This window comes from Spodoptera frugiperda, chromosome 1 (genome assembly GCF_023101765.2).
Source record: "Spodoptera frugiperda isolate SF20-4 chromosome 1, AGI-APGP_CSIRO_Sfru_2.0, whole genome shotgun sequence".
Classification (NCBI taxonomy): domain Eukaryota; kingdom Metazoa; phylum Arthropoda; class Insecta; order Lepidoptera; family Noctuidae; genus Spodoptera; species Spodoptera frugiperda.
Window position 1 is genome coordinate 2356941 of NC_064212.1, and position 23425 is coordinate 2380365.

Genomic DNA, 23425 nt, shown 5'->3' on the forward strand with positions numbered 1-23425 from the left:
GACAAATGCCCGGCAATGCGCACTTGCAAGTCCTACAATCACACTTGCGACCAGTCGAACAACGAGGCAATCTTTAAAACTTAGTATAAATGCATCTGTTAATGATTATCAGCGGTAAGATTGGTTTAGAAATTCACCCAGAACATAAGAACAACTGGCGAAATGTGAACGAAAAGTAAATAGGTGACACAGGTGTCTGTGTTCAATTTTTCGGAGATTATCATCCAAAATCATATCTATTAATAACAATAACTTATACCATTATGTAATTACTCATAACATTAAGAAAATTAGAAAATGAACACACATAACTTCAAGGCCAAACATCCACTTCTAAAAAGCCAGTATGTTATAACATCACAAAGAAAAAATGGCACAAAAGATTTACCCCTAACGTAACGTATCAAATACAAAATAATATCATACAAGCAACAAAGCGTGGAACAATTTAAATTATCTCGACAAGGATCCCATAATTCATGGCTATATCTCATCTCCGTACATTAGGCACTTTGTGTGAATGAGTAGGCTCATATTTTGAATTTTAGCTTTATTCAAAATTTGAGATAGGTATTTCTGTTATTTTGAGTTTTGTAGAGATACTTGTTTTTTTATGGAATGGAAAAATGACAAACGAGCAGACGTATCATCTGATGATAAGCAATCATCGCCGCCTGTGGACACCCGCAACACCAGAGGAATCACAGAAGCGTTACCGGAAAAAGAACAGAGTGTGCCTGTTTGATTTGTTTACTCAGCTGTTATTTTCGACATCGAAATGTGCAACCAGTGACTTTTTTGCCACTGTTTATAAGATTACCAGAGCTCAGGACCCTAGGTCTATAATTATGAGTTTGCTGTACGTTTAAAATAATCGAAACGACTCGATTACTTTAAAGGGTATGGTTACACAGCATAATTAATATTTAGAATAAAGTTATGGCAATCCATTACTTTATTATATTAACTCCTCCCAGCTTTTCCATCTCTATGTATTATTAATACACCAAAATGTTAGCCATTATAGTTTTTTGCAGTAGTACTATTAGATTCGGCACTATATAACCCAATTTCTGTCTACTGTAATTCAACTTACGTTCACTATATTTTTCGCCACATCACCAATTTTAAAACATCCTCCTAGAATCTAGCCCTTTAAATGTTATCCCACAATTCCCAAATCAGAGTGGAAACATTTTTGCTATTCCGCAAAAACCCGACTAACTAATTCACATCACACTGAAAGCCTTAAAGGAATCTCAGCATTGCCACTACCATTGAAATAAGGCCACACAACGATTGGACGACCTCCCCAATTTTTCCCTCATAACAGGGCCTACGGGAGCACAGAAATTATCCTACACCCAGCTCAGCAATTCACACCTTTACACCCATAATACTAAGAACCAAATTTCAGTGTAACCTTCGTAGTTTTGGTAGGTTTTCGAGATGTAGAAATATAATCGAGTTAATGAGATACGCTCCACGTTGGATATCATTGCGCTATCACAGTTAGAGTGTCGTCAGGGTCCGATTCAATGTGCGATATTTTTTTTTCTTTTCGTTCGTGTTATTTGTGTGTGCCCGATTCGGATTTTGGATTATCGTTATAGGTTGGGCCTTAGTTTTTGAGGTTAATAGAGGGTGCAAAAGGTGAAATGGTTTTAGTATTTTAACTGCTAAATGGGACCAAATGTGCTTAACGGTTTTCTGTGCAAAATCACATTTTCGTTCTAAAGTAGTAGATAAAATTTATAGTCACCACGATTGCTTTATACTAGGTAGAGGTTTTGTCCTAGTAATTAAAAGACCAAGCAAGAATTTGTGTTGCAGAACCAAATAGTTTCCTCCAGCTAACCTAACCTATTAAGATTAAGACATAAAAATAACTATTTATTTCAAATACTCCAACATTTGAATACTATTTACAACCCATCACTCAAATAAACACAAATTAATATTAACACCAAAGTACTTATATTAGACTAAAGAAAAAACAGCCATACGACCATATATTCCTCGTCCATACCTTCACGCTTCCAATTTCTTGTGTCAACATACAGATGCGTGCTTGAGCGTCTAATTACGTGCGTAATGTTAGATGAAGAGAAAATAAAGGTACCTTTTAACATACGTATAAAAATTTCGGGGAAAATCCTCTCGGTAATTTGAAGATGTCGTGTGTAATGGGAACCATTAAACCTTTGAAATTCGGATGTATTTTATGAATTCTTGGATGTTTCTGCCCTTTTATTAGTAGGTCGTTTGGAGAAATTATTTGTGAAAATTATGTAGGTACGAACATGTATGTATGAGTTTTGGGTTGTCTAAAGAGTTTTATGGAAATTCTCTTTTCAAAGATATCTGATTTGTAAAAGTTTTGATAGACATATTTTCAAAGGGATGTGGGTTAAGGGACATAGTGATTTTTTCTAATTTAACAGTGCATCATTACGTCATCAACGTAATTTTTTGAAGTTAAACCAGAATTACATCTAGGTACACTCCATCATACTTTAAGTAAACCGACTTCTGATGATGCGAGAAAGGTGTTCTACTTTATAGCTCTGATTCATTGATCTCGTTTTTGTAATGTGTGTTAGGGTACGATGGGACTGACATACGCTGTGCGTTATAAAAGTCCCTAATTATATAAAGAAATAAAAAAAGTCATCGTTATTCCTAGTCATCGTCCACTGCTAGACATAGATCTATTCCCCAGTGACTTCCAAAGTCTTCAGCAAGCAGTAGGCAATTTTCCTGAACCCAAAATTAGTTCCAACCTCCCAATATTTATTGACATTAATCTTCTGAACGTGTAACGGCGTAAACAAATCGCGACCGGTGCAGTTCAAACAAATACACCATTTCACAGGTTTGTAATAAATCTTGCGCGTTTGTATGCGTACGCGCACGTCAACTAACGTAATGGGGGCGCCGTGACATGGTAAGTGCGGTATATTGATTGTTTTTAATAGAACTTTAGGTTTTGAATTGACGTTTAAATAACTAACGGTCAATTTTGACATCATCATCATCATCATCAGTCGAGAGACGTCCCCTGCTGAAAAATTGCTTCCCCTTAGTTCTCCACGTAGAACGACAAGCCGCCACCTGCATCCACTAGCTCCTTGCCAGTCTGACGATTTTAATTTTGACATGGATATTTTAAAATAAAAAATAAAACTCAGTGTAGAACTGTCACAGAAGCCAGTTAAAACAGTTTAGACATACCAGTAGCAAATTTTATTTAGCTACAGAAACTAAATAAAACATGAGATAAGATTTATCTTAGTGACAGATGGACAGACAGGCGGGCGTTTTACTCTTTGGGAACATCCTAAAAAAACAGATAGAGAAAATTGTAATTGAAATTAATATGTGAAGTCGACTTAGGACATGGTTCTCAATGGATGGATCGGTATCATTATTGACAAACAGTAAGAGCATCATGTATAGACTTGCCTATTGAAAGTCAAAGTCAAAGCATTTATTTCAATTAATCTTAAATAAGGCACTTTTGAAACGTCAAATTGAATTTTATTATAACTTTCGTGAGACATACTAAATTAATTATTATGTTATATGTAGTAGCAGCGCGACAATCGCCGCGTCGTGTGTCGCGGAATGCTGCTCATGAATATTAGCCTCTAGGATGGCTTGAAACTAGTCGAGTTCCTCGTCAAACAGTTACGTGAGTAAGCCGATAACATAATAATTAAGTCAAATTGAATTGTCCGTCAGTCTGTCTGTCAGTGAAGCTAGGTGCTATTAGGTATATAGTCACAAAAACCTAGTTATAAATCTTTGAAACTGATACCAGATCTCCTAAAATAACACCACTAGACTGCATACCATCGCAAATCGCTGAAATAAAGGGCGAGACAATTCGATTTCGCATTCACGAAGCGCCCAGTGGTATCCCGACGCATTTGGCAACGGTTGATAGACTAAATTCAGAACTATTTGACGGTGAGATAAATGAGATTTTGTTTGCTCCTACCTCTAATACGGGATTGTGTGCTGTTGCGTAAAGAAAGAGAGAGAAGATATGAAGTGATATCATTAGAACTTACAACGGGATATTTACCATGTTTATTTCTGTCTATGAGTTTCCGATATTTCGGCACTGTTGCAAGCGCCATGATCACGGATAAACTAGAGTGTATTTTTAAGGGTGGATGTTTATAAGGAGACAATTCGGTCTACCCTTTATCGGAAACTCACAGAAATTAATAAACATGGTCAATATCCCGTTTTAAGTTCTAATGATATTACCGGGGCTCCGGCTCGAAAAGCAGGAGTAGGAACGGGGTAGTTTTTAGTCAGTAAGAGTCTGACACTCCCTCTTACCTCGCCCAGGGAGGGAGAAGTCATTGGATGATTTCCCTCCCTTAAAAAAAGATATAATGGTATTAATAGTGACCATGTCAGTTTAAAAACTTATGGCGATAAAGTGATCTTTATTTGCAAACATGTATTGTGTTGAGAGTGGTCACAAGTACGACTACTCTACTAGTCAGTGCATGTAAACTAAATGGCGCTCTGTTATTTCTTTTATAAGACAAATAGCTTTAGTTTAGGCATGAGATATGATAAGTGATATGGCTGAAATATGATGTTCACTAACAACATAATAAGCAAGCAACATTTCACCAGTTCTAATTACCTTTAACACAATATACTGACGTCGTATTAATCCTCGGTTATTATACCTCCGTTCGGCCATTAAGCCATATACAAGCAAAATGCTTCGTCAGTCTATATGTAATTAGTGCTAGATGTTCTTACATTAAATTGTTAGTAAGCTTAGTTTGAACAAACACGCGAATGTTCTAGAGATGTTCTGTAGGCACGCGAAAATATTTGTCGACTTTATAATTGGTTTTGCTTATACACATAGGTATCTGGCTTTTCAATTATATTTTGGCGTAATTCACATATCTTTTTGAAATTTATAAGAGGACAATAGCGGCGCAACTAATCGCCGGTACCAATAAAATGTATACAACTCTAAAGAGAGTTCCTTTTCTGGTATCCACTTGGTTGCGCAACCATAATTATATTGATCACGCGTCTTACCTGGTCGCGCCACCACTAAATAGTATATGGTAGGTCACTTACTCAGCCGCCGTGTAGTGGCGTTTCAGATGTTTGTATGGTGTCTAGTTTAGTAGCTTAAGGACACCAAGTTGGCGCGGTGTAATATATCCCTAACAATATCAAACATATTTATAGTAGGAAGGTATTTCGGTAATTTCCTGGTACCACAGTAATTTCCTCAAAACTAATACAGTCATTAACCTACAACTTAAACACACAATAATAATGAAAATTACTACAACGGTAACCTGACGCAAATCAGTTTGGTGCCTAGCGTTACATGTTACCGGAATTTTGATTAAACTTCCAAAATACCTTCAAAATTTCCTTTAAATAATTAAATATTAGAGTGAAGGAAAACTAAAATATACTAATTGGCTATTTGTAATTTGTTTTGTTATAATAATTGTTGTGTTTGACATTATAATTAAGGTGGAGCACTAATTAGCAGTATTTTATGTTGGTTTCATTAATGAAAATGTTTATTTTTTGCTTTTACTTATTTATAAGTCATGTTTAGTTTGGTTCGTTACATTTTGAGTTTGGTATATTTTATTTTCGTTTTTGTAAAAGTTTGTAGAAGTATGTAAGGGACATTAAATTCCATCAATCAATTCCCGTGGGTGTCATGTCAACTAAGGAATTACACGTTTGTCAGAAAATCGGGAGCTCTTTGATATAATGTACTTGAAGTCGTGATGGCTCGAAGGTTATAGATGCCCGTTTCTTCTCTCCTTTTAAACTGCGATCTCCAACCCTATTGCCAAGCATCAAGATTACTTATGGCAAACCCTTTTATCTTACAGAAGGCTTCAGTTGAAGATTATTACAAACTATTGATGTTTTTAGGTAATAACTCAAAACCAATTTCATTTTACGAGGAGAGGCAATACGAAAATGATCAACTAAATTAAAAAAAATCCAATAACTACGCGAGTATTAAAAACATATACCAACATAGCCTCTCCCACCCACTCATCCAACTAATATACCCGAGTGAAACGTCAAGCCTTTATGCACTTTATTGACACGTCAATTAAAGACTAATTTACTTTATCCTAGAATTTTCCATGACGTGAAGTTTTAAAATAGAATATGGGTGCGTTTTATGTTTATGAAAGAAATACTTAAAGCTAATGAATTAACTCGTATCGAGTATGAAATCAATCATGAAGGCATTATTACAGTAATGAATGTCCTCTTAAAGACTGTATAGAGGCTATTAGTGATAAGCTTGCCATTGTTCGATGAATCCATTAAATCATGATGTTATTATTTCGTAATTCAGTTATAAACGTGTGTGCTTAAATGTGGGAGAGTCATGCTTTGGCAATAATGGCCGGCTCGATCGGAGTGATACCACGGCCTCACAGAAAATCGATGTGAAACAACGCTTGCGTTGTGTGAGTGAGGTTACTGGAGGCCCAATTACTCCCTTTCCCAATCCCTGATTCCTCAACAACCCTTAAATTCCTAACCTAAAACTTGTTGTTTGACTAACAAAATTATCTATCTTTTAATATATGTATTCTATCCTTTTGTTCTACGGTAGCTTTCTAATGATATGCCATGCTACTGCAAACATAGGAATACAGGCAAATATAGTCTCAATACATACGTACATAGAAATCAAAACTAAATTAAGACCAACACGTAACCTGACCTTTATTACACGCACTGAAGCTACGCAATAATAATTTGTCACAGTCCCTCAAGACTGTAAGTCCTGAAACCTGATCACCATGGCAACGGACACCGCCACACAGACACCTCATGGATTATCTAGCGAAACAGTCGACCTCACCGGACCATAAACACAACACCTTGAATGGAATTATGGTAGGGTACGATGTACAAGCGAAAAGCGATTTATGAAGATTTGTTCCTTTATTAGCTTCTTCATGTATCATCTGGATAGATCATCGGTACAAGCTAAGCTAAAGAAAGAATATCCTATATACAATTTTAATTTTTGTTTATAAGTTTTTATCTATCGATAGATCTTTATTTCCAAAATGATCTGTATTACAGTTTTCTCTTCTCTCCATCAATTTAGTTTCGCTTCTGGACTTGATTTTAGAATGATAAATTGACATCTGGTCAATGATTTATCTTCATGATGAAAATAGGACTGATTACACAAAAACAATATAGGTTCATTTAATGAAATTTTATCTGCTCCTTATTTGCCAATACTTCGTTTACAGCAGTAAAAGCCGCCGAACACTTTTTAATTATCTTGAGAACACCCTTTCTAAATGCCTCTCCTTGCTCAATAATCCATTTCCTGGCGAAAACCAATGTAACACCATATTGTTTACTCGTACTATTAAATTGAGTCTCCCAGAGAACAACAAACCCCAAATCTTACATTACATCGTAAATCACTGTCTCTCTTACCCCTTATACCACACCTCCACTTTGAAGAGTTAAGCCCTCAGGGAGGAAGGATTTGTGGTGGAAAAACTTTGTCCATTAAGACTTGCCAGTGGTCATCAGTTGAACGTGTGTTTGTTTACTTGTTTCTTTGCTCGAGTCTCACTTAACATGCCACTTATATGGTCTGGGGTTAAGCACGTCAGTCAATGAAGTGGTCGCTTTGATTGTGTTTGGTGAATGGTTGGTTGAACCGATTAGGTGTGCTGTGAATTTTCTTTCTATGTTCTGGATAAAGTTACGTGTCCACAGGTCCGCATCGAATGCATCGTATGCATCACACGCACCACACGCAACGGATTTTAGTGAGTCTTGTATAGAAACTCATACAAGTGCATCCATTGATCCGCATCGTACTCACCGCATCATCAGCAATGCCTACATGCGATGCGTACTGATAACGTCATACGGAATGCGTACGATGCGTGCGATGCGTACGATGCGGGCCTGTGGACGCTTACCTTAATAGAATAGTCATAGTAGAATAGCTAAGTTATTAAAAAGATGACTCAAATAGGGTTGATCATAGAGATTTAGGACTGTGTTAATCCTGACAGGCTAGATACGGAGAAAACAGTAATCACCATTATATTTGATTGCAATCTTTTACGCTACATCTGTTAGTTTTACCATAATAAGTATAATGACAGTACAAAGACATATTAATATAGAAAGCATGAATTCATACAATTTCAAAGTCAAGAGTAGAATCAAGTTCCTACGGTTCACATTTCCTTTAGCTACAAACAAAAAGCAATATTTCACAGAACTTACGAAAACAAGACTCAAATGAAAAGGCCTCCGAATTTCATAATCCAAATCAGAGCCCAAACATTTTGCTCGCAAACTCCAATGTATTCGAATAATTAATTCATGTACATACTTTAATGTTTGAAAGTCACCAGCAGGGCACTTAAAGATAATTAATTTAGCTACCAGCTGTAATGTTCGTGAATAAACTGAATATTTATTATGTGTAACCGTTTTAGGCTTGACTTGTTAAGTGGCTAGTCAGTTTCTGTATGCTAGGGTTAACGGGTTATATGTAATAGGGGTCTAGTTAAAAACTAGTAAATCGTAGCAGAGGCTGTATATTCTGTTATAATGTTTGAGATTTATTTCTCTGGAACTTTACACTGTATTGTACGCATGGGATTAATCATTATACTTATATATTTTTGTTTAAAAAGAGGTCTGGAATAGACAAAAGGTCAGTGTAATGTTACATAGAATTTTTATACCATTTAAGGATGAAAATGGGCGTTACAAATATTTGTGCAAAGTATAAGTACATGTCACTAGTTAACTTAGCGTGAGGAATAAATGTTTTTTCTGTCTGTCATGTGGAATTTTTTCTTCTTCCATTATGAGTATACAGTACATTATCTTAGCAGCTAGCTGCAATCGATTGATTTGTTTAAACTCCAGAAGATTCAGTTCAAAAATGAGTAGAAGGCTAACATAAAATTCCTTACAAAGTCACAATAAAATATACCATCTATACGAGTACTTACTCCACCAATTTCAGCCAACCGAAAGCTCTTATTTTCTTATATTTTTCATTTTATTTCCACGGTATAAGCAAAGGTACTTTATCGAGTTCCAGTCGCCGTAACAAATCCTGAACGTTCAATATATCTCCTTCGAGCCACTAGTTCGAAACATGATATAAGATAAATCGATCTTTGAAATCAAACCCAGAAATTGTTTAATGCTGTTGTGAACGGTATCTACCTGAAACTGATAGATATTTGAAGTTAGTAGTTATTATCCTATTTGTCTCAACTTACCGGTAACTTAGTGCGCAGTGGGTTTGCTGGGTCTCCGGCTCGAAAATCAGGAGTATGAACGGGGTGGTTTTTAGTCAGTAGCAGTTTGATATTCCCTCTCACAATAAAAATATGTGTCTAATGTTTTAAAATAATCTACAAATTAGTCATCTACCCTATTACGGTCCTACCGAAACAAAGTGACCCAACAAAGAACCAAAGTTCATCGACATAGCCAAATGGCTAAGTAAGCTGAAGTGCTAATGTGCCAGTCATATTTATCGAAGAACCGATGACTTTTTTAATATCTCATGCAAAAACCAAAATGTATGTTTATATGTGTCCTTTAAACTTCAAGTCATACACAACAAGTTTTATTTCATACAAATTTAAGGTTAACACACTCTTCGCAAGTCAAGCCAACCAGCTAAAGTTACATCATTAAAACGGGACGGTGGAAAAAATCCTAAAGGAATATTTTAAGTGGTAACCCTAGCTGTGAACCCGCCAAGTTATCATTTAAAGCCGTGAGGGGCACCCCTAGACGGGAGGAACTTATTCTTAATTTGTGAGGGTATTTTTGGAGTATTTCACTGAGGATTATTCGAGGCTCCATTTTTAGGATAACCCTGTTCAAGGTCATTTGACAGTACGTTCATATTGGTTGAGGATAAAATTTAAATTTTCATGATTGGTTCTTTCTTGGGATTAGCAAGCTGCTTCCATTTTTTGTTATTTACAGTGGTAATTTTATTGTAATCTTCTTTTATTCTAGACATTTTCTTGTTCGGATCTTGTTTAAAAATGAGTTTTTTAACAAGATTAATTTGAATCTATGGATGATATTATCGAGCTGTATGTATGTAATGCCATGGGGGACGCCAAAAGTGACTGGCGGTAGCGAAGGATTTGCCTTCAACAGACTTTTGTTAGCAGTCAAAGTCTTAAATAAGTTTATTTTTGTAAACAGTATAGAATTCAAAGATAACTAACTCAAAAGAAGTTAATATCACGAAAGGAAATTGGTGGTCTATTCTATATTCCTACCCCTATGAGTAAAAGAAATAAAGTTATGTATGTATCAAAACTAGATACAAGTTGGTTACCACATAAAAGGCATTAATTGAATTATATAAAAACACACAAGAAAACATCATAATCAAACAAACACACATCAAGCCACCAACATCCACAAACACCAAACATGAGATAAACGGGACCAAAAACCCAAAATGAAATACAAACTAAAATAATTTCGTGAACAAAATCTTCCACTACACACTACAGCTGAGCTAAAGTAGCAGTAATTAATTAAAGAAGTTAGCAGTCAACAAACAGACATGGGACTCATAAACATGAGACGCATACTGAACGAGGAACAAAACTTGGGAATTTGGGATCCACATCCGTAACTGACGAGTATGTGGCCACTAAACTAGCGAGGATGTGGGTGAAAGTTTTATGAAGGATCCTATTAGTTTTTATTTTATTGTTGGGAACTAAAATACAGCTATGCGTGATATTCGCGTTTGTGAAATGATTGCTATGTCCTTTTTTAAGGGGGTAAAATCACCCAATTACTTGTCTTGCCTTGGGCGAGGCGGGAAGGAGTGTCAGACTCTTACTGATTAAAAACCACCCCATTTTTATTCCTGCTTTTTGAGCCGGAGCCCCGGTAACCCGCCGGACAATCCGTAGCTCCGGGTTTTCTGGGTAAACTGTTTTATGATTGGCATTACAAATTGTTAGTAGTACGGGCTTGGAATTTTGGATTAATGTGCTTATTTAGAAACTTACATTAGTTTTCGGCATAGTTTTTTTCAATTGAGTTAATGCAGAGGTACAACTTGAAAAAATCTGGCTTATTTCATTACATCTACGATTGACTTCTTAATATTAATACGTAATAAAAAAAGAAGAAAACATTAAATGAAAAAACTATACTGTTAAAAAATAAAACACGATCAACAAATAAAAAAGCACAATCACACTATATTAAATCTTTAAAATCATCTTATAAGTTTTGGGCGAAAATTTTAACCGAAACTTTAACTTACATTTAGTTGTAACAAGTTAAGACTGTATGCTCAAATATCTCGCTGCTAAAACTCTCGTCATCTGTCGGGAGTAAACCACCAAAACTTGCTAAGTCCACTTCCGTATCGCTTTGGACAACGTGTGTGGCCATGAAAACAGCGTTATTGTGAGCGATACCAACAAAAATAGCTACTTCTCTTAATGAATGGGCTGCAATAAATGGAAAACTTCAGAATGCACGAAGGAATTCAGAAGTTAGTGAATTAAAACATTAAAAATAAAACGCCCGACGTCGTATCCTAGACCTCATTTTCGGTAGACAGTTTTACTAAGTATAATATAACTAAGTGAAAGAAATTGCATACTAAAATTAATGCCAAAATTCTCGCATAAATGTAAATTCAGTGTTTAACTATCTATCAGACCCGATCTTGAATAAATCACTAAAACATTTGTCCACAATAAACGAGTGTATTTTATTGCATCCAGACGTTTACGAGAACAGAACACATAAAATAAACACAGAAATAGAAAATTATTACATTCTTAGTTACATTGTAATAAACATGGCATTAATTGCCTTCTGAACCACCTATAGGGTGCTTTTCCACCAGAGATGTGCTATGTAGCTATGCTACGAAAATGTAATAGCTAATCTGTGAAACTATGTGACAGTTTTCACTGATACTAAACTATGTAGCTGTGCTACGAAGATGAGCCGCCACAAAGTAGCTCGAGTACGCGATGTACCTACCGATAGTAGGGAAGCCGTACATAGCACGCATCTTTTCATGTAAAAAAAAGGTACCTAATTTAAAAAACTAAAAAACCCGACTGCGTTTCTTTATAATATTAAAATGAAAAACCTTAAAACAAGAAAGTCATCGTAAAATGTAAGCAGTCGGGACCCATTCTTAATATAAAGACTTTGTGAAGGCACATACGGCTGGCTTTCTTGAATGAGAATTTGGTATATCCAGTGTCACTCCCACAGTAAATACGAATCCAACGACACCTCTAAAGTCAAAATCCATCAAGCCGTTTAGGCTAGAAAGTGAGAAATATTCGAATTTGGCGCCAAAAATCCGCCACTTTGTTTTTTTAAGTAAATACGAATCTAACGACACTTCTCAAGTCAAAATCCATCAAGCCGTTTAGGCTAGAGAGTGAGAAATATTCGAATTTGGCGCCGAAAATCCGCCATTTTGTTTTTTTATTATTTTGATATATCCAGTGTCACTCTCATAGTAAATACGAATCTAACGACACCTCTCAAGTCAAAATCCATCAAGCCGTTTAGGCTGCAGAGCGTGCCAAACAATTATACATACATACATACACTCGAAAAACATAACCCTCCTTCTGGCGCAGTCGGGTAAAAAAACACAGCTTAGCTAGGTCCGTTTCCACCAGTGCTAAGCTATGTGTGCCAATGAATATGATTGGTGGAAGCCAAATGCATCCACAGCAACGTAGCATAGCACATCTCTGGTTATTAATTGTGAATACAATGTCCAAATGAAACGAAAATGTAGCCAACCACAATATGACTAATTCCGAAAGCAAAATAATCAACAAATCAAATTCCCTAATGCATTTCCAACCCAGATTTAGGCAGTCCAAATCAAATACGAGGTCAGTGCCAGAATAGATCCATCAAAACTTCAGATGCAACCAGAAATACACGGCGCCCTTTTTCGGATAGACCCCCCCTGGCCTCCTTTTTGAGGCGCCTCGGTCGCTCGCTTTATCAAAAATTCCGAGTCGGTCACAATTCCAGTTCAAACATTGTTCTCAACTTTTATTCGACAGCCCTAGCAGGGCTGCCACATTCCAGGAAAATTTGAAGAGTATTTATGCAGATTCGAGTTTGTGGTTTGAATAATTGTCCGTATTACAATTGTATGGAAAGGGAAAAGGGATGGAACGGTATTTGTGGTCAAATTGTATTATCATCATACAAAAGCTGGGTTGCTTCTGGATCGGGAATCAAATGAAAGAGTTTTCGTACAGAGAGGTATGGATATAAATCGATGTTTGTGCTTTGAAAAGTATTTATTTATTTAGGTAAGTTAGAAGAAAACAAATAAGAGTCGGTAACAATAGCAAAAAGTTACCAAAACATTGGATGGTTGTAAAAGAAAGAAGTCTGGACCTTTGTCTTAGGATCCATACATAATTTCTCTAAAAAGGGAAAAAAGTAATCTATTCTATTACAAGTAAAGTATAATACTAGAAAAATATTAGTGTACAATTTTTTGTTGCACATTTAAAAAATTGTACTAAAATTGGATTTAGCAAGATGCCACATGTATTTTTCAGGATTTGCATTTGATTTTCCAGGAGAGCGATGTTATTTGTTAAAAATAGCTTCAGTCTACGCTACGAATTTCTCTTATTCGACTATAATTATGTTACAAGTCTCCAGGTCGAGAGAGCCTAATCTAGTTAAGAAGACAAATATAATGAAGCAACATATCTATACTCTAATTTATCTCATATATGTAGATATACAAGTTATATTGTAACCAATAAGCCTGTATTGTCTATAAGTTATGTTATTACTGCCATAAACGGAAACAAGCCAATATATCGGGCACAAATCCAATCGATATACATACATACATGTACATTGTTGTGTCATTGTGTTACTGAAAGGTACTTCATATTCAGAAACCACTAAATCAAAATGTTTAAGTGCTAATTTGGTCGAAGGTCTCATAACTATAATTTTTTCAAACTTCTACCAAGTTAGTTTACCAAGACAAAATGTTTCTTTAACGCCATCTATTGACCAGGACATTGATTAACTATTTTGAACAAAATGTTCAATTAACTTAATTTCAATTCTGACATTGATGTATATTTAACGGTTTTATGCTTGATCTGTTTATTTGGTTTCGTCAAATGTAGTGATTTATTATTTCACCTCCTTCCTGATGACACATTCTTTCTTAATCTTGATGACCATATTATAATCTACTTTTTTCCACAACTACCTCTATTATGGATATCAAATGAAGGGGTTTTATTGAGCTTATTAAATCCGCTTACCATAGAAAATATTTCTCTGTATTACTACCGTACTTGTTTCTAAATTAATTTTGGTAAAATCTGGAACTCTGGGTAACTTTAGACTCCTGCCTTGTGTTCTATATTTGTAAGACTCATAGTCTATTTTTGGGTATAAGATAGACAGTTCTCTAAAGATATCTAAGCTAGTCTTTAATAAAATCATAATTCCCAGAATGCTTTATCTAATGTAATATTTACTCTTATCTACGTCCCTTGATAAACATCCATAATACATTATTGAGGAAAGATAACTTAAGGAAAACATAATCTTCTGTGAAATCGTAAGATACACATACATAAATACATACATATGTATAAGACTTAAGAAAAAGGTATGTATATAAATCATGCACGTGCCTACATGGGCTCATACATACAGGTAATGGTAATTACGAATGGAATTCCAACAAAACAGAATAATTATGAGTTTTTTCCTCGAAAGACATGTGGAGAAATTAATTACCTAATATTTTTCTAATATTATATACACGTATTAAACATAAATATGTATTAGTGTAGAAACACTAATAAACCTAGTTTGCAGAGTGAGTATAAACGCAACTCTGAAGCAAACGCAAATAATGCTTATATCAAATTAATAATTTAGAAACGCGATTGAATTAAGAAATCTGGAATACCCATTGGGCAAGACACGTCCAACTTCTCTTAAATTGGATGAAAATGAAAATTTCTTTACCTTTTTTATAATAACTATCGTGAGACATACTAAATTCAATTCGGTTCAGAAAAAAACACTTTGTGGTCAAAAACCACTAACGTAGTAACAAGCAACCTATAAGTTAATTATTCAACTTATATAACACATATACCATACCTATATAGTATTCGTGTATATACATAGAAAATAACTCGTATGTCGGTAAGGACGCAGTTTTGTCACGGCAGGAAATGCCAGCTACAACTTACATAATGAAATCGGTCAAGTACTTGGACTAGTTCAGTCTATTTACTTGGTACCTAATGTGTACAAAATAAATACCTAGTACCTAAACTCCTCTATTAGTGTAATAACTAAGTTTTTGTTGAAGTTAGTTGATCATGTTGAGGGCTTATTTATTCGTACTAAGATGTACAAAAATAGTCTTCAGACAGTTAAGCTGTCTGGGGTATCTTGTTTTGTTTGCGATGTTACTGACTAACTACGTAATGGTTATTTTTTTTTTAAATAATGTTTTTATTTCGTAAATGTGAACTAATCTAGTGCCAAGTAGTTAATAATTTGAGGTACATCCTCTATTCCTTTACAATACAACTAAAATAAAAAGTGTAAATGGGTCGTTCCCACAATTAAAGACAGGTGATGGTAAAAAACGAGTTTAATTTAAAAAAAATAAGGATTTCAATGTTTATTTTATGTAATAATAGTAGTTAACAAATGCTTAAAGCTGATATTGCATGAATAACACGAAAACTAAAAGGATTAAAATTATAAAAACAAAAGCAACTGTAGCAGTTTTCGGGAGCGTTCCATTTACACCTTGTGTAGATTATGAGTGGTTCCAAACAACTCCTACTTTAAACCGGTCCATTGAAAAAGAATTGAAAAAAAGGAATGTACACACACAGCGTAGCGATTTGTAAATCATTAGGTAAGTAAGTGTGTATTTTTCGAGAAGACAACATTATGATAAGAGTCTCATTTTCCACGTGCAAATTGGCGAAAACATCCCGAAAATTTCCTCTCACAACAAAAAAGGAAACAATAACAAACACTTCGGCAAAACACTCAACTTCTGCTCAAAATAACATTTCCCAAATTTTCCACTGAATTAGGAGTGCTTTTCCACCATAGATGTGCTATGTACGAATATGTAATTGCTAAGCTGGGAAACTATATGTGGTCGTTTTCATTGATACTATAAAGCATGAAGCTGTGCGAGGAAGACGCGCAGCTCGAGTATTCTAACTTTTCCTGCTTGATGCGTGCTAGCATCCACAGCATACATCTTTCCACATAACATATCAGCTTAGCTGAGCACCAGTGCTATGCTATGTGTATCAATAAATATGATAGATGGAAGCCAAAGGCATCCACAGCAACGTAGCATAGCACATCGCTGGTGGAAAAGCACCTTCTCATACGAAAACAAAAAACAATATGAAATGGATTTCCTTTGTCTAAACTAACATGTGTATTGGTTAAGACAGTTATTCGGTAAAATGGGTCCCGGGTTTGATGTGAACCCATTTTGTCGATCGTTTTCTAAATATTTGTGTTACTCTGTCAACCATGGTTCTTTCGTCGAATATTTTGTCAAAATATTTTCGTGTATTTTTGAGATTTGTTGCTTTATATTTAAGTTGGAAGGAGATTTTGCTTTTATAACTTATGAATGAAAGTTCAGTATTATCACATCCAGATTTGTGGCAAGACGACAACTCTTGATCATAGTCCTCCGAAAGGACTTCTACCTGATCATCAGCCCCCTTACCTATAAGTAAATTCAGCGTCTGGTTAGGATTTGAACAGCAATTACGAAATCATAGTTTATAATAAGTATTGTATGACATATTAAATTAATTAAAAATCACGGTTTACTCACGTACATGAATGGTGGAAAGCTCTCCTAGTTATAATTCACAGAAGGACTCTTCATCATGAGCGCGTCTTTGTCTCGAAACTAGTAGAGCTTTCCCCCATTAATGTACATGAGTAACTCATGATTTTTAGTTAAATCACATTCACCAACCTTACACTAATCAATCAATAACATCACAACCCCTGAATCCACTCCCGGAACGAACCCCAAATCGCACCGAAACACCGTAATCAAACTGAAAGAAAAACAAAATTAACCCCAGGCTACACAGCCGACCTGAAACATCTAAACAAGTGACTCTAATACCCGTAAACCGTAAGAAATATCCTTTTCAGAAATACATCTGTTACAGGGAACCCCTTTCGATCATCCCCGTGGGCGATACAAGAGGAAAAAGTGGAGGAAACAGGGGCAGTTCGATCTAAATATATATTCGTTGGAGTTAAAGGATGTTAGTGCATGGCTGGTTTATTTACTGTTTTGTCTTTGTGGGTAAATATGTTTGGTTTTGTTTATTATTCTGTTAGTTTTGTTCTCTTGGGATGTTTTATCTTTCTGTTAAGGTTTGGAGTAGGTTAAAGTTTTGTATATGATTTTTGGGTATATGTATGATTCTTTAATAGAATTTAATAGTCTTTAACCATCATCATCATCATCATCAGCCTATAAGTGACCACTGTTGAGCAAAGGCATCTTCTCACACGGAGAAAATTTGAGCAATAATCACCACGCTTGCTCAATGCGGTTTGGCGTTTTGTGACTTCTGTGTCATCGTCGATGTAGTCATTAAAATACAAAACAAATACTTTTTTCTGGATAATTTGTATTAAAACTCGTCATGGTGTGACTTAACAATATCCTTTCGTATTTTCACTGTTAGTAATAACATTTGTTACAATAAGCAAAGGAATACTTAACAGTTCATTTAAAAACACAACTTAAAACAACATACATAAAGACTATACTACCATTGCACTTAATAGCAAAGACAAAGAAAGAAAGTGCACTAATACCAATGCAATAATCCGCTATACGACCTTTACTTAAAAAAAAAAGCAACCACCTGTTGGATAATACACTGGCATTTTAACTTTCCCCTTTTTTATTGAAAAGCTAAATAGAATAGTGATGTGCTTGAGATAAATGGATCGAAATGGGATATTTTATACGAACAATAATGCTTCGATTCTAAATCGAATACGTGACTAATTTTTTGTTAGAATACATTTTAGAATTTAAGAGGCAGTGATAAATCTAGGTACACAGTGTACAGTGAAAAGGTTTATGTTGATTTTAAATTAATTTACGGAATTTAGTGAGATAAAATAATTTAATAACATACATACATAACTTCACACTTCATCCATGGGCGTAGGTAGAGACAATGGACCGCCAATTGCTACAAATCTTACATGCCTCTTTCGCTTCATCACGGTTTTTCATGCACGCTTGACGCTCGTCGCTTAATTACTTTTAATTTGGCCCTTCTTTAATAACACAACAACTAAATATCTATACAAGACCCCGGTATACAGAAACTATGCTTAAAACATGACAAAATCCAAATAATAATAATAATGCCTAAAATCAAAAACGAAAAATAAACTTACAAATCCATTAAAAACCTTCCATACACTATAAACGACCCACTAATATCATAACAACACACGACAACATCACAGGCACATCACAAATATCCGACATACACTTTAACGAACACAAAATATATAAAAGCGTGCGGATATTATCCGCATCGCAATATACGCATCGCCCCATCTCTATAGCACCTGGTGGCCGGATATTAAACACCCATTGAGGATAGTCGAAGCAATTTATTTGCCACTTAACTCAGAACCATGCGACCACATATCCGTGGTCGTATCCAGTGAATTACTAGCTCGGTGGTCGGTTACCACATGTTAACCAGTAACCAGTCGCGTTTGTGGTTGATAGGGAAGCAATTTTAGAGAGTATATGTATTGTTTTTATTGATTTTGGAAATCATTTTGTACCCTATATCGTGGGGGTAAAGGTACATATTTCTTTAGATGTATGTTTCTATCCGTATATCGATAGTTCAGTGCGGGCTATGAGCTTCTTGTATGAGGTTATTTAAAAAACTTTCCGATCTCTGTTTTGCCTTAGTTAAATCGTACTATACTCGTCGTCGGATATAGCTATGGAAAATATACCTCACTTGCACTCTTTAAGGCAAAACAGAGACGAAAATGCTACTCGTATTTGATTCGACTGTACATATTTCTAATTGTCAGAGGTATATGAATTTCTAGTAGAAGCCTCTGAATTCCACGTGTAACTAATGATGATAATGTTGCCGTCACAACGTTTGATATTGTAGGTATGCATGTAGCAGTTGGTTATTATATCAAAAGGAGCTATATCGTATAGTAACTACATTAATGGGACCATTTCTAGCAATGGATTTAATGTTAGCTGCTCGGTTAGCGGTTCATCAGGATATAATAAGGCAAATGCTAGTCATGTATGTGTTCGGTGTTCAATGTCTAAGATATAAAAAGATGCACTCTTTACAATCTTCTTGTATATAAAAATGAATTGATGTTCGTTAGTCTCGCTAAAAGTCGAGAACAGTTGGACAGATTTGGCAAATTTTGGTCTTGAATTATTTGTGGAAGTCCAGGAAAGGTTTAAAAGAAGAAAAAAGAATTATTGAGGCGGTACGAAGCTTGTCGGGTCAGCTAGTTTTATTAAAATTTTAAAAAGTGCAATGTTGTGCCTCGTATTGAAGCAAAGCCTAACTTATCTAGAACTAGAACCTAAAATGTTACTAACACACATTTACATTTTAAAGAATAAAATATATAACATTATATTACATGAATCGACACTAAAGTCAAAAATAAGACAAGTATATTCTTAACCTAACTTTGATCTAAAGTCAGTATATCTATAACCTTACTTACATCCTTTACCTTCGCTTGGTTATCGCTTCAAACCACCCCGGTATAGGTAGAATGCATAAACAAAACACAAACGGTAGCCGAACCCCTACTATGGGGGCGAGAACTTAATGAAAATGCAGGGTAAAGTTCACAAAGGTACATGAAGATGGACCATGAATACCAAGATATGAATAATGTAGAAAAATAATGGGCTACTGAAATGTAAGGCTGGCTTATGAACTAGGGAAGCGGTCGGTGTAAACCAGCTTTACAATTTTTTTAAAAGGAATTCAGTACTTGGTTTGTAGTAACGTCTTTTGTCCCCCGTAGGGGTAGTCAGAGGTGCATATTACGGCACGTAATGCCACTGTACAATTTACACACAAAGAGGATGAGACTATTGCAATATTATATTGGGTACAATTCTAGACTCCGTACTACCACACATTATTTTAGAAAAACCGAATAGTGATAGGCCCGACTCGGAAATCGAATCGAAACCCTTGCCCGGCAATCGCCCTTGCGATCACTCCACTACCAAAGTAGTTTTCGTACTTGGTAATGTTTAACTATTTTCGAAGTATTTCCTTTTCTTTGGTGATTGGTTTTCAAGATTTAGATTATCGACTACAGATAAAACAGGATAGTCCAATAGAGGATTCACAAGTTTCCGTGTGTATTATCAATGATTAAATAACTAGTTCGTTATTGGGTAAAGCTATTCAAGATTGGTCGTGGTGGCCCGGAGGTTTAACTCGCTTCTCATACAGAGGGTGCGAGTTTGAAACTTACCAACGGCAAGTACCAATGTGACTTTCCGAGTTATATGTATTTTCTAACATTACTGAATTAGGCTTCGAATAGCTCACAAAAACAAAACTGCATTTTTAATTAAGAAAGTACTTTACAAGCCCTTAATTATAATGATCAGTTAAAGTGACCAAATAACCGTATAACCCAAAAACATCTACGATTATCCTTTGAGTCAAAAAAGCATTTTATAATTTCTTCTTCAGCACTTTTAGATAGAAGTTCTGTCCGTCAGAAAAACGTCAATAAAACTCAATGTTTCATACTACATACCACATATATAACCTACCACAACGACAAGAAAGAAAGAAAGAGAAGGAAATAATATAAACCCCTTTAATCCTTCGAGAGAGAGTGAGATAGATAAAGGAGGCATTAAGGCATACGTTGTTGAGAGAACCAACTATGATTTGTACCGAAACTTTTCAGGCCACTATAGAGGTTATGTTATTAGCCTCCCTCGTAACTCCTGAAAGTTTCATATAAATTTCATGAGGCTGTAGATGCAGTTGTAAATAATCTGGACTTCATTTTCGGAATGGAGACTGAAATCTTTGGAATGGTGTCTTATCTATCTCTAAGTACTGGCTTCATCCGCGTTCCCGTGGGATAAAAAGTATCCTTTTACCCAAGTCAGCTGTTACTCTGTCTGTATATCAAGTTTCATCAAAATCCGTTCAGTAGTTTCAGCGTGGTTAACATTAAACTTTCAAATTTATAAAATAAGCGTGATTGCTTACACGGAATGCCCAATATTTATCGAATGAAATCTGTAAATAAAACTGAATTTTTCTCCAGATACGTGTCTATGTTCCAAGCTATTTGCTAAACACTAAGAATAATATCCAGATCCCTTATTATTACTGAGAATTCATTAAAACCCTAATCAAAGACCTCGTTGATACTGTGGTCAATTCAACTTATCAAAAATAAAGGCTCTCTAGTTTGTTCTTCATTCCTTCTTTGTAGAATAGGTATCTATATATTAATACGTGATGCAAAAACTTTGGACCGCTATTTACGAAAATTGCGCGGACGTAGGAGCATAAAATTTGGTACACTTATAGTTTATGTGTAGGAGAAGTGAAGAACGCTAATATTTTTCAAAAATAATGCTTATAAAGTACATTAAATCAATAAATAAAACATTACACACACATGCATAGTATCTGATCGTATTTGACAAAACGTCAAAATCGATAGACATTGCAATGATATTGACGTCTCATATGAAGAGAGTTTTATAAAAGAGTTTGTTTGAGTTTGAGTTAAATAAAAATTATCCTTGAACGTATGTTAAGTGGTATTGTAAATTAAATCATATATGGTTGAATTTCAACCACTAGGCGACCACTAGTATAAAAAGATACCTAAGACCCATTGTCTTGTTCATAATTTCCACTGATAAAAAATATCTATAGTAATAATTTTGTCTCTGAAATCTTTTGTGTTGTAAGCATCAGATATATAAATTGGTCATGACGTATACAGCCTGAAACAAAATGAAAAAGTCATATTTTAAGGGATGACTGTAACTATAAATATCAATATGAGAGGATTAATAGAAATATTGTAAAAAGAAAAATATACGAAGGTTTTCGAACGGCTTTTCAGTGTATATGGCTGTTAATTTATAATTTCTGTGAATTTTATTGTATTCATACCTGAGTTCCATTTTTTATGTATGTATGTATGTATTGTATGTAATACCTGAGTAAAATGTGCAATTTGCATTTTGATGTACCTACTTGAGATTCAGTACCTTTTGTAGTTAATTGGCATTTAGTAGAGTGCAGTTCAAGATACCAATTAGCTATAGGTACCATTCAGATGTTTAAAGACCATATTTCGCATTATTTTTGGTTTAAACTTATAAAAAAACAGCAGTCGACCTCGTCCATATAAAAGTTTCGAAGCATCGAATCGCAGGGAAAATAAACTTCACGTTCATGTTCACAATAATTTCCAATTTTTGTTTCAACTTACCTAATTTTATTTGCGCAAACAACCGGCAGCTCCAACTATTTGGGTCAACCTAGCGAATATATCGTAAATAATGTCCTATCATATATCGTCCCCAGAGATAATAAATGGGTAGGTAACATTATCGAATTATTTTGTCCTAAAATAACGACCTTTGAACTTTGTGTTTTAATATCTGAAAGTACGTAGGTCGATGGAATCCGGCCGGCGACCGGCTGACGAATGAATCGAGCCCTTCTTTTTGATCTACACAATCTTAGAGTATGTTTATTATTTATGTAGCCTCAATATAGTTGAATTACTTGTTCTCGTGTCTTTACACGTAATACTACATCCACAGACATGAAAATTGAGCTGAAATGGAATAGAAGCTTCTGTTAAATAGCTGTCAAAACCCTAGAATTTCTCCATTTGTGAATATTCAAACATTTCAGTGTATTGACATCGCAGACACTTAACAGACAAGCCAAACATCCCATGTAAACAAAGGGTGATGGCAAAACTCCAATCGGCGTTACGCGAGGACAAAAACGAGAAACATACCTTGATCTCGCAACTGTCTCACGTTAGCCACTCACGAGAAACACACAAACACGGTGAAACACGTTTCACGTCACTAACACGCGGGCGAAGACGGCGGACGTGCGTCCGGGGCGGCGACGGCACGGGAACTGTAAGGCGGGCGGCGGTGTTGCCACCCGCAGACGGGAATTATGTTATTGTCAAC

At 35.3% G+C, this 23425-nt stretch overlaps 1 protein-coding gene across 2 annotated transcripts in view; it reads right to left on the bottom strand.

The window, feature by feature from the left end:
- Nucleotides 1-23425, bottom strand: part of LOC118273278 (pseudouridylate synthase RPUSD2-like) — a 465443-nt gene that overhangs the window by 277112 nt on the left and 164906 nt on the right. Inside the window, exon 1 of one of the 2 annotated variants that reach the window (XM_050696241.1) lies at nt 23242-23371. The exons of the other annotated variant lie outside the window; for it this stretch is intronic. The gene's annotated coding sequence lies outside the window, so the exon portion shown is untranslated. Of the gene's footprint in view, nt 1-23241; nt 23372-23425 lie in introns of those variants that run through there. 2 annotated transcript variants of the gene reach the window in all.